We start from the raw sequence: 13,632 nt of genomic DNA, 5'->3' as shown, positions 1-13,632 counted from the left end.
TGGGCCCCTGATTGCATGCAAAAAGAATATTCTGCTTGCATTTTCAGAAAACCAACATGTGTGATTAGGAACATTTTTTTTATTGCGTTCAAAAAGTTCTTAGTACCTTCTCGTAGGGGAGGCCTAATGGAGAGGAAAGGTTTTGTAGAGATAAAGGGGAAGTAACCCAATTGTAGTTATAGTAAAAAAAAAGTAGTCATGGAGCAGTTAGCCTCTGCTCGGGTGCCACCAGCACGCATTTCCCGGAATTCGTTTGTTATAGCATACATGCGTGCTCTGCCTGCTCTTTACAATCACTGCTGTGCCTCCCCCCCCCCTCCACGTGAAAGCAATTCTTCGCTCTTGAACTACTGGTCTGTATTGCTAACAAAATCCATCTCAAGAGAAGGTAAATGAAATAAAAATTGGCAAAGTTTCAGGTAGGTTTATGTCATTATGGAATTCTCTGGCACAGAAAGAAATACTTGATAAAGCGACATGGGGCTGATAGAGCTTTCTTGGACAGGCTTTTTATCCTATAGTGGGTTTAATGTAGAGAACAGCATTGAGATAAGCTGGATTAGTTGTTTATACTTGTCAAACATTGGATGCTTTTACCTTGAAGAGAAAATTGGTGTGCCAACAAGTCATTTAAATATATATACATGAGGTTCGTTAGATGTACTTGTCGTGAGACATAGCTCACGCTCAGATGGCTGACACAAGGGAAAAAATACAAACATGACGACGTGCGCAGTCAGAACAGTGTACTACCATGTTGTTCTCTTTTGCGTTGCGAGTGACTTCTTAGTGCCAGTTATTTCTTATGGGAAGCTCAACCAAGCTGTGAACAAGGTCCTTTAATTGCCGGTTACAACTTTGGCGTCGTTATGCCCTCATTTACGGCTTTGATAGCGATTGCTCTCGACTAAGTAATTTTATAGAATTGCCTGTCAGTAATAAAGTGGTTACATTACATTTCAAGAAAATCAACTGAAAGACATTATGGAATATTTAACATTACACTCACATACCTGAGGGTCCCAAGGAAAGGACTCATCCTATTGCGCACCAATCAATATTTTTTCCCACCAATTGTTCGTAACTGGGCTTTTAAATGAATGCATAATCATTGAAAACACACTTAGTGTAGTTCTTAGAAGAGCTCATTTAAACTACAGTGACTACTTTATATGAGTTGCACCACTGCTTCATTCTGACAAGAGTAGCTTAGTGCAAGATAAAATACAGCACACAAGAATACGCACAGGGGACAAGTGCTATGCATGCGTCTTTATTTTGTGCTGAGTTCTTCTTGCACAGAGTGATTCTCGTCCGTGTGCACCAACTGTACCCTCAAAAATTCCTATTATGTCTCATTCTCATTGAAGCCTGACAATGCGAGTTATACTTTTGCATCACTTAAGAGGTTAGGTATCACTGCAGTAAATGCTTATCCTACAGTGCAGGGAGTGGGGATATTATTGCACACCTATATTTGATTTCTGTGCACTTGAAAGTTATTTAGATTACAACATAGTACTGCACTGCCTCTCACTGCCCAGAGACTGCTTTGATGTGGTAAACCCTGCCCGACATCTTTTTAGTTTCTCTAGCTGGAGGTACTGTTTAACGGATTTTGATTGCTTTGAAACGGGGGGAACTGAGAAATTGGGCACATTGCTCCACTGCTGAAATTTTTTTTGCATTTTTCATTGCAAAACGATGATAGTCTCTTCAGATTGATGTATCGATGTGGTTCAAGTACAAAATGAAATGTAGCTGTATTTGCTCAAAATAGAACCCTTGTCCTTTAGTTTGGCAGAGCAACACGTCATTGGGAAAGCTACACTACCAGGTTTGACTTATCAAAAGGAACTAGCAAGATACTTTCCAAAGGATCTAAATTCATATTTCAAGTGAAAGAAAAAAGAATCAAAGATCAAAGCAAAATATTTCAAGTGCGAAGCATTCTCTTGCTGTTTCACTAGATTTTTTTCAAGGTGCTCCTAAAAACATTTCAAGTAGAAAATGTACAAAAAATGACCTGGGGTGACTTATTAATACGTAGTTATATAAAGCAACAAGAAATCCCCAGATAAAATATACAAAAATAAGCACAAAAAAAGTAGCAGCACTGCCAGTCGAAATGCAACATGAGCTTTTGTAAGTCACTGATACTGTGTAACAGCAACAAAAAAACCTAAAAAAAGTATAAATAAGTGGCACTGAACTGTAACCGCATGTTGCAAGTTAATAGCATAATTGAAAATTGTGATGTTAACATTGTGTAGCTGTGTAATGACAACACAACTGTGAAAACTTGAAAAGCACTCTTTACTGCATATGATGGTCGCATAGAGCATGGACTAGCTGGTGATATGGACACTGACTGCTGAAGTTCTACTGGATTCAATTCCACGGTTATGCCTTTATAAAAGCTGCTCCACGTATGCAATGTTGTCTGTGAACCCTAGGCTATAGTGTAGCTTTCATGACCTGCACGGTGATGTGTCTAGGCGTAGAAGGTAGTGTTGAAGTTCAAACCAGCTTATGTCTATATAGGCACTTCTGGCAACCTTACCAATCTCTAGATTTTCTCCCCAGTAGCACACAGTGTTGCCGCAATGTTACTTTGCAACGCTGCTTGAAAGTTGCTACAACATTCAGACAACTTTTATCTTGACTGCAACATGCGGCAATGTTGATGCAACGTTTTCCAGGTGCTGCTGAAAAGTTTCCTCAACATTTTGGAATCTTTCGAACATTCGAAGAACAACATACAGCAACGTTGATGCCACATGCCTGAAATGTTGCTTCAAAGTTTCAATAACATAACGGCAGCCTTAAAGTAACTCGATTTCTACATGAAGCAATATTTTTGCCGTGCTGCTTAGACATTAGTGCAACATTCATGTAACTTCTGAGTATCCTAGCTGCAACATACAGCATTACTGTAATAATGTTGTCCCAATGCTATTGCGAGGTTTCAATATAGGAAAGCATAATAATTTGCAGCATTTATATGTCGAGGCATTTTGTTACTCATGGCTTCTTTTTCATGCATTCAGATCGCATAAGCATGAGTATATCAATTCTGTCATATCTCTGCAAAGATAGAGTGGCAGGCTGATACGGGCAATGGCAGAGGGCACTAAATAAAATTCTTTAATTCACATGGTATGCCATGATGTTTAACATCAGTTGTCATGAAGCCAGCTTCAACTTAACAGCCGTGTTGCATGCAGATCTGCATGTTGCCAGTCAATGATTGATAGCAGCAACATATATTTGCCAAAAAGTGTAAAATAAGTGTTTTATAATAGCCTAACATATCACTGTGCAAAAGGAAGAATTGTATTTTGTGTTTTTTGTACAATAAAAACATCTCGGCACTTCCAATACATTGTCGGCAATGTAGTTTTGAAGAGCAGCAATGAATTGATCTACCATGGCTGTTATGACAGTGAAGTTTCAAGTGGCGTGGACTTTCAGAGAGATGGGTTCATCACTCAGAGTTAAGATAAAAAGCAATACAAGAATTTATTATACAGGAGAGAAAAGAGTTTCATATAATCAAAGTTGCAGGATTGAATTAACAGTACAAGTTTTCTTTAAAAGAAAATACATGTTTAGAATTGTTTAGAATAACTGTCCCTATCAAGAACAGAAATATAGTAGAGAGATTTTTCATTCATTATTACTATCACAATTTTTGACGAGGGACCTATAACGGCTAGCTGAGACATTCATTGAAACTAACCTTCAACATTGGGGAACAAATGACCCTGAATTCTGTCAACAAAAATATCTCGTGGCCACATTACACAACTGAATAGATAAGCAAGAATAAAAAAACACAATATTGGTACCGATTGTGATTTTACATTGAAACTATAGTAATGTTAAGAAAAAGAAAATACTGCATACAGTAACAATACAAAGTACTATCAACAAACTTTGCCTCTTCAAGTCATCCTACAAGCTCTGCCAAGACAAAGTGTGACACAGACATAAGTGAGAAAGTGTTAAGAGACATAAGTCTCTTGACATCAATTTTGTAATGTCAAACGTAATATGATACATAGTATCATAATTACAAGGCACAAACAAGCAGGTGCAAGTTGCCCTTCAGAAGCTATCATAATTCTACAACACAGTAGAAAGAACTGGAAAAAAAAAAGGTTTGGGATCACATTCGAGTAGTTAGTCCAACTTTCTGGTGAATGTTTGTAGTTGTGTGCACACGGTTCATGCTGTTGTAATCCAAAGAAGGCGACAAGGCGGACAGAAAACCAGTCCACACAGCCAATCAGTCCATCTAGCTTGTTAGAGGGCACGTTGAATGCAGGCTGACGCTGCCTTGCTGAAGAAAATAATGGTGCACTAATTTAAATTGGCAAAATAAAGCAGCAGAGTTCAATCACCTGAAGCACCTAGGCATATCCAGAGAATGTCTAGCTAATTTGTCTATAAATCCACAGGGCCAATTAGACTCAACCTGCCACTGTTACAAGCCTTAATAAAACAAAAATAAAATTACTGCATCTGGAGGGGCTAGCAAACATGTATTTGGCGTGAGGCGAGGTGCAAGCGCCCAATTCAGTGTCAGACGAAGAAAAGTTACTTGCATTTTGTTCGCCTTTGATTGATGCGCAAGGCAAACTGAGCGCGCTAGGCGAGTGAGGTTGCTAGGCAGTTGAGTCACAAAGCAGAACTTCATTCTTTAGCTCTGATGGCTCGTTTGCAGCATGATCGTCACTGCGACCGTGATCACTTGCCTCTAAGCAGCTACAAAGTTCATTACGAACGTCTTCAGCTATTCTTCGGCGCTTTTGCCGGTTGCCTACTTCGGTCAATGAGCATTTCACCCGCTGCGTCTTTCGCCCACGATCTACACATAAAGCAAGAGCCAGACATGAAAAAAAGCAGACCAGGGATATTCCGCGAGTATTCTGAGATTTAATTTATCTTACATACATCCGAAAAAGGCTTACCGTTCTTCTCTCGAGGCAGAATTTAAGTCTCCAGCTGAGCACCAGGGAGAGCTCACACCACGAACACTTACAACTTTACGTGCGAAACTCTGTATGCGGCCATTAGGGAAGTCAGTAACCCTAGGGCTGTCGCTGATCCAAAAAGGGTCCGCTTTGGGTTTTGGTTTCATTTTTGCGTGTCGCTTGCCCCTGCAGCACCACTAATACAGCGCACCAACCAACGCGTCACTGTGATAAGTTGTGAAAATACATATATCTAACACAAAGTGCGCATAGGAGAAATGTATTTTGAAGATCGTAGTACGTGTACTACATGCAAGTTTTTATTACAGGCAGCAATGCAGCGATGGCATCATTATTTTAGGCAAGCTGTAGAGAAATCTTTTAAATTTATTTGTGCATGCCACAGAAATAAAACCAGCTTTGTAGGAAGTAACACAGTTGCGGCAGATATGCAGCAGCCGTGATGCCAAATATGGGGCAACGTTGTCACGACAAAAAAATTCAATCTTGCCACAATATTCCTGGTGCAACATTCATGAAATGTCGGTGAATGTTGAGCAACATCTGACAACATTGATGCAACGTGGCTAAATGTTACACAACATTCAACAACATTTGCAACGTTGTGGCAACATTTCGGCAACAATTTGTTGCTACTAGGGTAGTTACTTACACCTTACCGGCTGCAGACAGCCCGAAACGCGGGGTACGTGGCACTCCATCGGCAACTGAACGCCTCTTGTGGGTATGCCTATAGTATATCACAAAGAAATTGTATGGCCACTGTTTTGTTGAAATTTACGGAGCAATCAATAAGTTTCAGAAAAAGTTTGATTAGTCAGTCAGTCAATGAACTTTATTTACAAATTGTCCTGAGGAGCCGATTCCCCTCAAGAGGGAGGGTCGGCTGCGGGCCGCACCCACGTGGGGACAGGAAGAGCGAGCTCCTCCGCCAAAGTGCGGGCCCTCTGGACAGCCCGGATTTGGACCTCTCGGTCCGAGCTGGTAATTGCCGTCCTCCAGGCAGCTTCTGTGCTGAGAGGCTCACCATCGCGCAGCGCCGCGCATTGCCAGAGCATGTGGGGTAACGTGCAACGTCTCTCTTCGCAATGAGGGCATTGCGGCTTTATGCTGTCGATAAACTTGCTGTACACTAAAGGCGACGGGTAAGTACCCGTTTGCAGCATTCTTAAAGTGACTGACTGGGCCCTAGAGAGTTGCGGGTGCGGGAGCGGAAAGCTACGCCTGGCCAATTGATAATTTTTGCAAATTTCGTTAAAGGTGAGGAGCGAATCAAGCTGCCGGATGCCATCCCCAAAATTAGATGCCGATTGCCCGTCACGGTGAGACAGTTCGCGTGCTCGGGCATGGGCAAGCTCATTGGCATTGGGGATAACAGGGTGGACATCCTTGCCCATGTGGGCAAGAAACCAGGTGATGTGGCCGTCGATTTCCGTGCAATGTGGTCTTTTGGTAAGAAGATGGGCCGCCTGCTCACAGACTGACCCGGTCATGAACGCTCGTGCAGCAGCTCGAGAATCAGTGAAAATGCGCGTGCGCATGGGAATCGCCACGGCCATTGCTATAGCAGCCTGCTCTGCCCTAGCCGGCGTGGTATCTCGAAGAGATGCTGCTGTGAGGATTTTACCGTGAAGGTCAGTGACCACAGCCACGAAATTGGATGTGCCGGGATACTGTGCTGCGTCAACGAACGCACCTCGTCATGAGAGTGACAGTCTGAACAAGTTTTTGTGCAAAAGAACTTGACAATACAGAAATAGTTTTTGAACATTCAAGGTTTTGTGCCGTCACCATCTTCCTCTGTCTCGTCATGAACACTCTCTTCTTTTTGACACTCTTTCCCCTTTTCTAATGCTCAGTAGTAGACCAAAAAATTGATTCAGGCTGACCTGTAAACTTTCCTGCCACAATAAATCTTTTTCTCTCTGTTACATTGTTCATGTGTTGTATGTGCCCCAACTTTTTTTTCATGCTGTTATCGTAAACAAACAAGATACATACTGTATACTGCAAAATGCAAGCATAATATCAAGCATGTGTGCATATCGTGAATGTGCAATATGAGACCTTGGCTCAGCAATGCAGTGGCAGAGTTTAGTTGCGCAACATGGAAGCATGGGAAGCGAAGCTGTAGGTGTGCATCGCAAAGCCATACAGCCGGTACATGTGTCGAGGCTTGTGACCTTATGACGCTCGTTGCTAGCTCGCGACATGCCATCGCTCTCAATCTGGTGATCGCGTTCAGATAAAGAAAGACGTCGTCTCACAGAGCACTTCATTTGTAAGGGCGTCAGCACGCATGCGTGGTTCACGTCGCTGTTGCTGTTTGAAGGAGGGGTCTTGAAAGACTCCCTGCACAATATTCGAGAAAATACGCTGCGGCAGACATCTCGCGCATAATGTTTTTGATTGTTATTTTCAGTATATTGGAGAGCATGTGCACTGCAGGTGCCTTTTCATTGCATGACATGTCAGGTAAAGAAAGCCAACATACAAACACTCAAACTGAGAAAGCTAGATGGCATTTCACTTGACCCGTGTGTTTGTGCACCGGTGCACAATGATGCAATTGCATCAATCCTGCATTTTAGTTTTCTTTTTTTTATAAAATATAACCACCAGATTAGAATATATGAGCCACTTGGAGCAGCATGCTTATACCTAATGACATTGCAGGAGGAAAGCTTGAATAACACTCTTGAGTACTTTAGTACTAATCTCTGTGTTCCTGAATTCCTCAGTAATGACTCAATGGCTTAAGAAAGAAAAATTGATTGTGTTTTGCCATTTAATTTTTCAGCCTGCTTTTCAGCGTGTGCCACTGTAGAAGCTCTCATTATGTTCAAACGATAGAACTTGACCATTAACAAGGTTTTCCGACACGAAGGCTCACGAGTACAGGTTTTCCGATGCCAGGGGGTGTACAAAGGAGTACTGTCTGCCTGAACAGTCATAAAAATAGATGAACTTGGCCACTTGCGCATTCAGGTGCTATTCAGGGGAGACTCGTTAAACTGAACCTGGAGGGACCAGGAAAATGTGTTCCATTTAACAGGAGGTTCGTTTAATGAGAGATAAACAGTGGGGCAGAATTCAGGTATGAAATAAATATGTTTACCGAATGTCTACTGTAGTATTAAGTGTGTTTGACTAAACAGGTTGTCAAAAAAAAAAGCTTTCTTTAGGCATATTATTAGCTAGTTCAAACAATTCCTGTTAAAGAAGCTCTGACCAGATTATTTCTTTATAATGATATGAGGCCAGGGGAACAACTAAGAACAACTGAAGTGATTTTTTTTTCATAGGGCTATGTAAGTAATAAAAAATAGAAATAAGTGCAGAAGGACTGCTTAGTGGTAGGGGTGTAAAAAAAAATGTTCTCAGAATATACAACGCGGAAACATACGTACCCTGAATAATTATCCTCAGGTGAAAATTAACCAAGAAACGAATCAAGTGTGAACTCACTCGACATAAAACTGCAATGTTTATTCGAAACTTTGTGAATTTTTGGCCAAAGCAAGGTAAAAAACGAGTGAAGTGAAAACCAAATCGCGTTTCTAACAGCCCTCTGACATGGCTGTTTAAAAAAAAATAGTGGTGGTAGTCGCTTGAGGATTTGTCCTTAATTAAAGCACTTTTGCCATTTATTATGTTTAGTACGGCGCTAGCGAGTGCCCGGGGCGGTATATTTTTTTTGTCTTGTGTAAATATAACCACCTCGGTGAAGCTTTATGCCTTCTTTGTTCGATTTCATTGTCTCCATTCTGAAAATAATTACCGTTAACTCGACCTCAAGGCAAGTATCGAATGAGCTTCCGAAAGCGTACTCATATCTTGAGAGTGCTGGTGTGATTAAACTGCTGCCTCTGGATGAAATGCATGGGCTCTGAACTGCTACCCCCTTCATGGTTTTTGGTGTGCACACAGCCAGATAACATGTATGTGACGTGCGCATTATATGTGATATAGCATTAGACATAACACTTATACAGATAAGTTGGGACAGTTGGCATGTCATTATGGTGCTTCGTCATTAATCTTTCAGTAAACTGCAATCTTCGCATACATCTTTTTTTCTTTGAGAAATAAAAAATTGGTGACTAGAAGGTGCACGTTCGATAGTATCCGCAGGGGACATTTTTCGCGATAAGGCTAATGGGGACATTTTTCTCTGGGACGTTTATTCAGGGGATGTATCTTCCGTGAACATTTCTTCAGAGGACATTTTTTCCTGAACTTTAGTGGTAGTGCATGCTAAGCCTGCTATCTCGGTGAGGTGTTTGCAATGCATTGCAGATTTAGCTATGGTGGTAGTTCACCGCCGTCCTCTGCCTTGTGTAAGTTCCACAGGTGTACTGGATTTAACACAGCATTAGCGGGTGCAACTGACATTCAAGAAACCAGATTGTACTACACGGTTTCTAGAGCAGGTGTTGCATAGAACATGAATGTGGGAACAAGGAACTGGCCGCAATCCCTCGTGAACCCAAGTACATCATACCCACTACAGTATCCACTCCTCAAGGCTTGTGGAACCTAGATCTCGACTGTCGAATGAGCTTTTCGTCATTCCTTATGATATTTACATTGTTGTGTTGTATTGTTGAATCTTTATTAGCATCACTTGTGTAACACTGACTGAACAGCTGTCGATTTTAATCGGACATTTTTTTTTCATGTCAGCTTTGTGGCTTTTCTGTATGCACCCTTCCTTCCTACATTGATCTCCAGGTTGCTGGGTGCTTAAGTGTACAGATAGTACTAATAAAGCGAAGCCTTTTCAGTGATCAATTGATATGTGGAGTTTGATGTCTCAAAACCACCATATGATTGAAAGACGCCGTAGTGGGGGGCTCGAAAAATTTGGACCACACGGGGGTTCTTCTACGTGCACCCAAATCTGAGCACACGGGCCTACAGCATTTCTCCCTACATCGGTAATGCAGCTGCCACAGCCGGGATTCGATCCCGCGACCTGCGAATCGGCAGCAGAGTACCTTAGCCACTAGACCACCGCGGCGGGGCGCCTTTTCAGTGAAGTTATACTTATCTGTATAATTTTTTTTTGCTCTACTGCACTGATTGACTGACCGTGCACTCTGTGAAAGCAGGAAAAAATTTTGTGGTGGATCGAAACAAAGAAAGATGAAATAATTTTGCGAAGTGCTGGCTACTGACCCTATATTACAGTACTTGGTAGTCCAACAACTGTTCATACAATGCAAGGTCAGTGATATGACCCAAGCATTTATAACAAATTTTAATAAAGCCGAATCACTGCAGCTACTTTTCCATCTACAGGGTACCGAACTTAATCACAGTAGCTCCATTTGTTCAATCTTCGTCTTTTCAACTCTTTTTTTTTTGTACTGATCTTGGCTTCCTTATGCATATCTGGAAGAAATCCTACTGATGCTCCTGTGCTCTGAATAAACAACTCGGTGCAAAAACTTGGTTTGTCCAGCGCTAAGCTGGATGCGCAGTGGATCACATATAAAAGCAACGGCGCAGGATAGATACAGCTCCCAATTCACTCATTGGCATTTCGTTCTTATGTAGTGCGCACATTTCCGTAAAGCTTTTTCACTCTGACCTACCTGAAATACTTCTGAGCCTTGTCATTCATTGCGGGCGTTTCATTGCTCATTAATTTATTTGTAAGATTGACTTCAATGTCATACACTTGCTGAGCTTAACACCTCACAACCCAAGATAGTTGTATGAATTCGGAACCTTGAACTGCACTTCTCTTTGCTGTGAGGTGCTGAACTGAGCTAATTAATGCAGTGTGTTACTAAATAAAACCTTACGCAAAGCAAGGGAATTTTAAGGGCCCATTCTTTTGTTTGTTTGCTAAATACAACTTTAAGAAGAACCAACTGACGAACTAGCCGAGAAAAGTGTACAGGACATTATTTGTATAACACAAATTTGAAAATATAAAAGTGTATGAAAAGGCAGCTTGCCGCCGACAGGGACAAAACCTGCAAACTTTGAATAGCAGATGCTCTACAAAGTGAACTACAGTGGCAATCGGATCATTGTTCACTTCATGGGGCATATCTGTGCATTAAAACAAAGTATTGTTAGTCAGAGTTGTAGGAGACCTGACTGTGAGTGTGGAACTCTTTTTTTGCCTGCTGGCATCACATGCACGCAATCTATTTATGAGCTGGCAGCTGACCAATAATTCCTCACATACTACCCGAGGTTACGAAGTCTGCCAGAATGAGACCCTCGTTATGAATGAATAAATTGAAGAGGAATTTTAATGGCTTGTTCTTTTTTTTTAGACATGACCTTAATGAGAGCTGACAGACAGTCAAGGAAAGAAACGTACAGGGGACATATTCTACGACATGAGTTTAAAAACATTAGTGAAGAAATGAAAGTGGACGAAAAGAGAACTTGTCACCAGCAGGAACCGAGCCTGTGACCTTCGAATAATGCAATATAATGACCGCTGCTGTACCTTAAAATCCACCTGGACATTACTATGAACACTTGAAAACTGTTTGAAAACTGTTACGGTCTGATGCATAGTCTACTTTTACTTGTCCACAACCTCTCTGGTCAGCTTCTTCAGGGTTGACTGAAAAATTCTGGTATTTGTTTAATAGTTGCTGCTTATTGTCATAGTAAGTTCACTTGGCACTTTTGGTCACTTGCTAGCCAGGTTATAACAGTAAAACATGTTCTTTTTATTTAATTAATTCATTATTCTCGCACCACTCAATCATGTTAGAGCAGAAGGGGTACAACCAAAATAATACTTAATTTACTGAAGAAGGTACAGCAATGAAGGTGAGACATAATGCGATATTATTCATACCAAAACAGAATTGTACAGTGTATGCAATTAGTTTTAAAATCCCAATAGCTTTTCTGCAGCTAGCGGAATGGGTTTCTCATGCACAAGGATTTGAACTCTGTGTAGTATTGCCCACAACCAGCTGCTTCTGCAGTGTGCACGCAGCTGTTTGGAAAAATTGCGTGTAAAGTTCCCCTGAAACCGGTGACTTGTGCACAGATGTTAATGGCAGCTGCATAAAAAGGGCAGTTAATGAGGGAGAGAGTGGTGACATTTGCAAGCAAGTTAAAATGTTTTAATGGCTGCATTTGACCCATAGTACTCCCTCTAGTATCAAACACAAGCCCCAACGGTTTGATGACTACACCACAGGTGCTCGCATCGCTGCAGAAATTGGATGGACGGGCAGGCAACCTCCAATGTGGCTTTCCCATTGTCTGCTTTTTTTGTAGCGGCTGTTGGCACAGCTGCACTAGGAATGTGTGCCGTAATGAGAAAGTGTCGTCAATCATACTTATGGTCAAGTGCTTGATCGCTTGAAGACGTCTATTATGTTTTTGTACTTGAGTGTGCATTGGTCGTTCTTTGCTGTATTAGAGAGTGAGAGCAGTGAGTCAAGCAACGGCAATGACACCAACAAAAAAGAATAATAAAAGAGTGATGAAAACAGACAAGTAATGTAGAGTTGCATGCAGAATCTTCTCTTTGATGTGTGGACGTTTGCTACTAACCGCTGGCTGTTTGGTCATTTTTAAATGCTATGTTATGGCGACTAGTGCGCTGTTCATCTCTCAGTGATGCCCACTATCACATGTTCGTATATCCTGCACTTGTTAGGTGTTCCAGCCTTTTGTGGATCATCATCGGCTAACATTGGCTAAGGCATCTTCGATTTTTCTTGTGTTCCTAAGCGTCTTCTTGTAGCAACACATTCCTTTGGTTCAAATACACATTCTGCAAGCAAGGGTGTTCTCCCAATGGGTGGGACTCTCGGCTTTTGAGTGTGGGGTCGTAAGTTTGATACCCATCACTGCCAATGCTTTTTTTACGATATATTTTATTTCATGCCTTAATTACTTTACAGTGTCTCATCCTATGTGACAGATAGACAGGCTGGTGTTCGCTTGGGTACGCTTTGAAATGGGGACTTATTTAGGGTAACAGAATGCTGTGTTAAGAAATGTTGGATACTTAAAAAATATTTCTCACATAAAGTTTGTAATGCACAGCGTAAAATGTATCGAATGTGTTTCCAATGTACGACCAAAGTGTTATTTGCACTTACCATGATAGTTGGCTCCAGTAAATGCTCTGGCGTTTTGTTGACCTCTGGAGTTTGTTGCTTTCCATGCAGATTAGATTGTTATGTAGCTGTCTGTGTGGTTTAAATAACTTTTTGTGCTGTTTGTTTTTTCTGTGTATTAACCATAGTACTAAAGAACTACACCAGCGGTGTCAGCTTAGCGCCTTACCTTTTGTGCTGTTAAGTACGATGGTACAAGTTTTCCAGGCCACCGTAATATTGATGGTGGTTAAATTTTAAAAATGTTTCCATGCTTAGGTAAAATTTATCCAAAGAAGGTCAAAATTTATGCAGAGTTCTCCACCTCACCAAATCACAGTTCTTGTGTCTAAAACCACAGACTTTGCTATTATCTTTTTTTGTTTACAAAGAGACTGTTAGGCTAGGCTTTTTGGGAGCCCTAAGTGCGCTCGTGCACTCCTTGGAGGACATTAATAAAGTTATTCTATTCCATTGAGCTTGTCATAATCTATTTTGACGGTGTCTAAATGAACTTTCTTCAAGTTTATGGTGTT

At 41.3% G+C, this 13,632-nt stretch overlaps 1 protein-coding gene across 2 annotated transcripts in view; it reads left to right on the top strand.

Annotated features, from left to right (window-relative positions):
- The window catches only part of LOC119178362 (inositol hexakisphosphate kinase 1-like), a 66,578-nt gene that overhangs the window by 31,133 nt on the left and 21,813 nt on the right, over nt 1–13,632 (top strand). The window lies entirely within an intron of this gene.

The sequence above is a fragment of the Rhipicephalus microplus genome, chromosome 1, assembly GCF_043290135.1.
Source record: "Rhipicephalus microplus isolate Deutch F79 chromosome 1, USDA_Rmic, whole genome shotgun sequence".
NCBI lineage: Eukaryota > Metazoa > Arthropoda > Arachnida > Ixodida > Ixodidae > Rhipicephalus > Rhipicephalus microplus.
The sequence above is the reverse complement of the archived record's forward strand: the minus strand, read 5'-3'. Positions and strand labels throughout refer to the sequence as shown.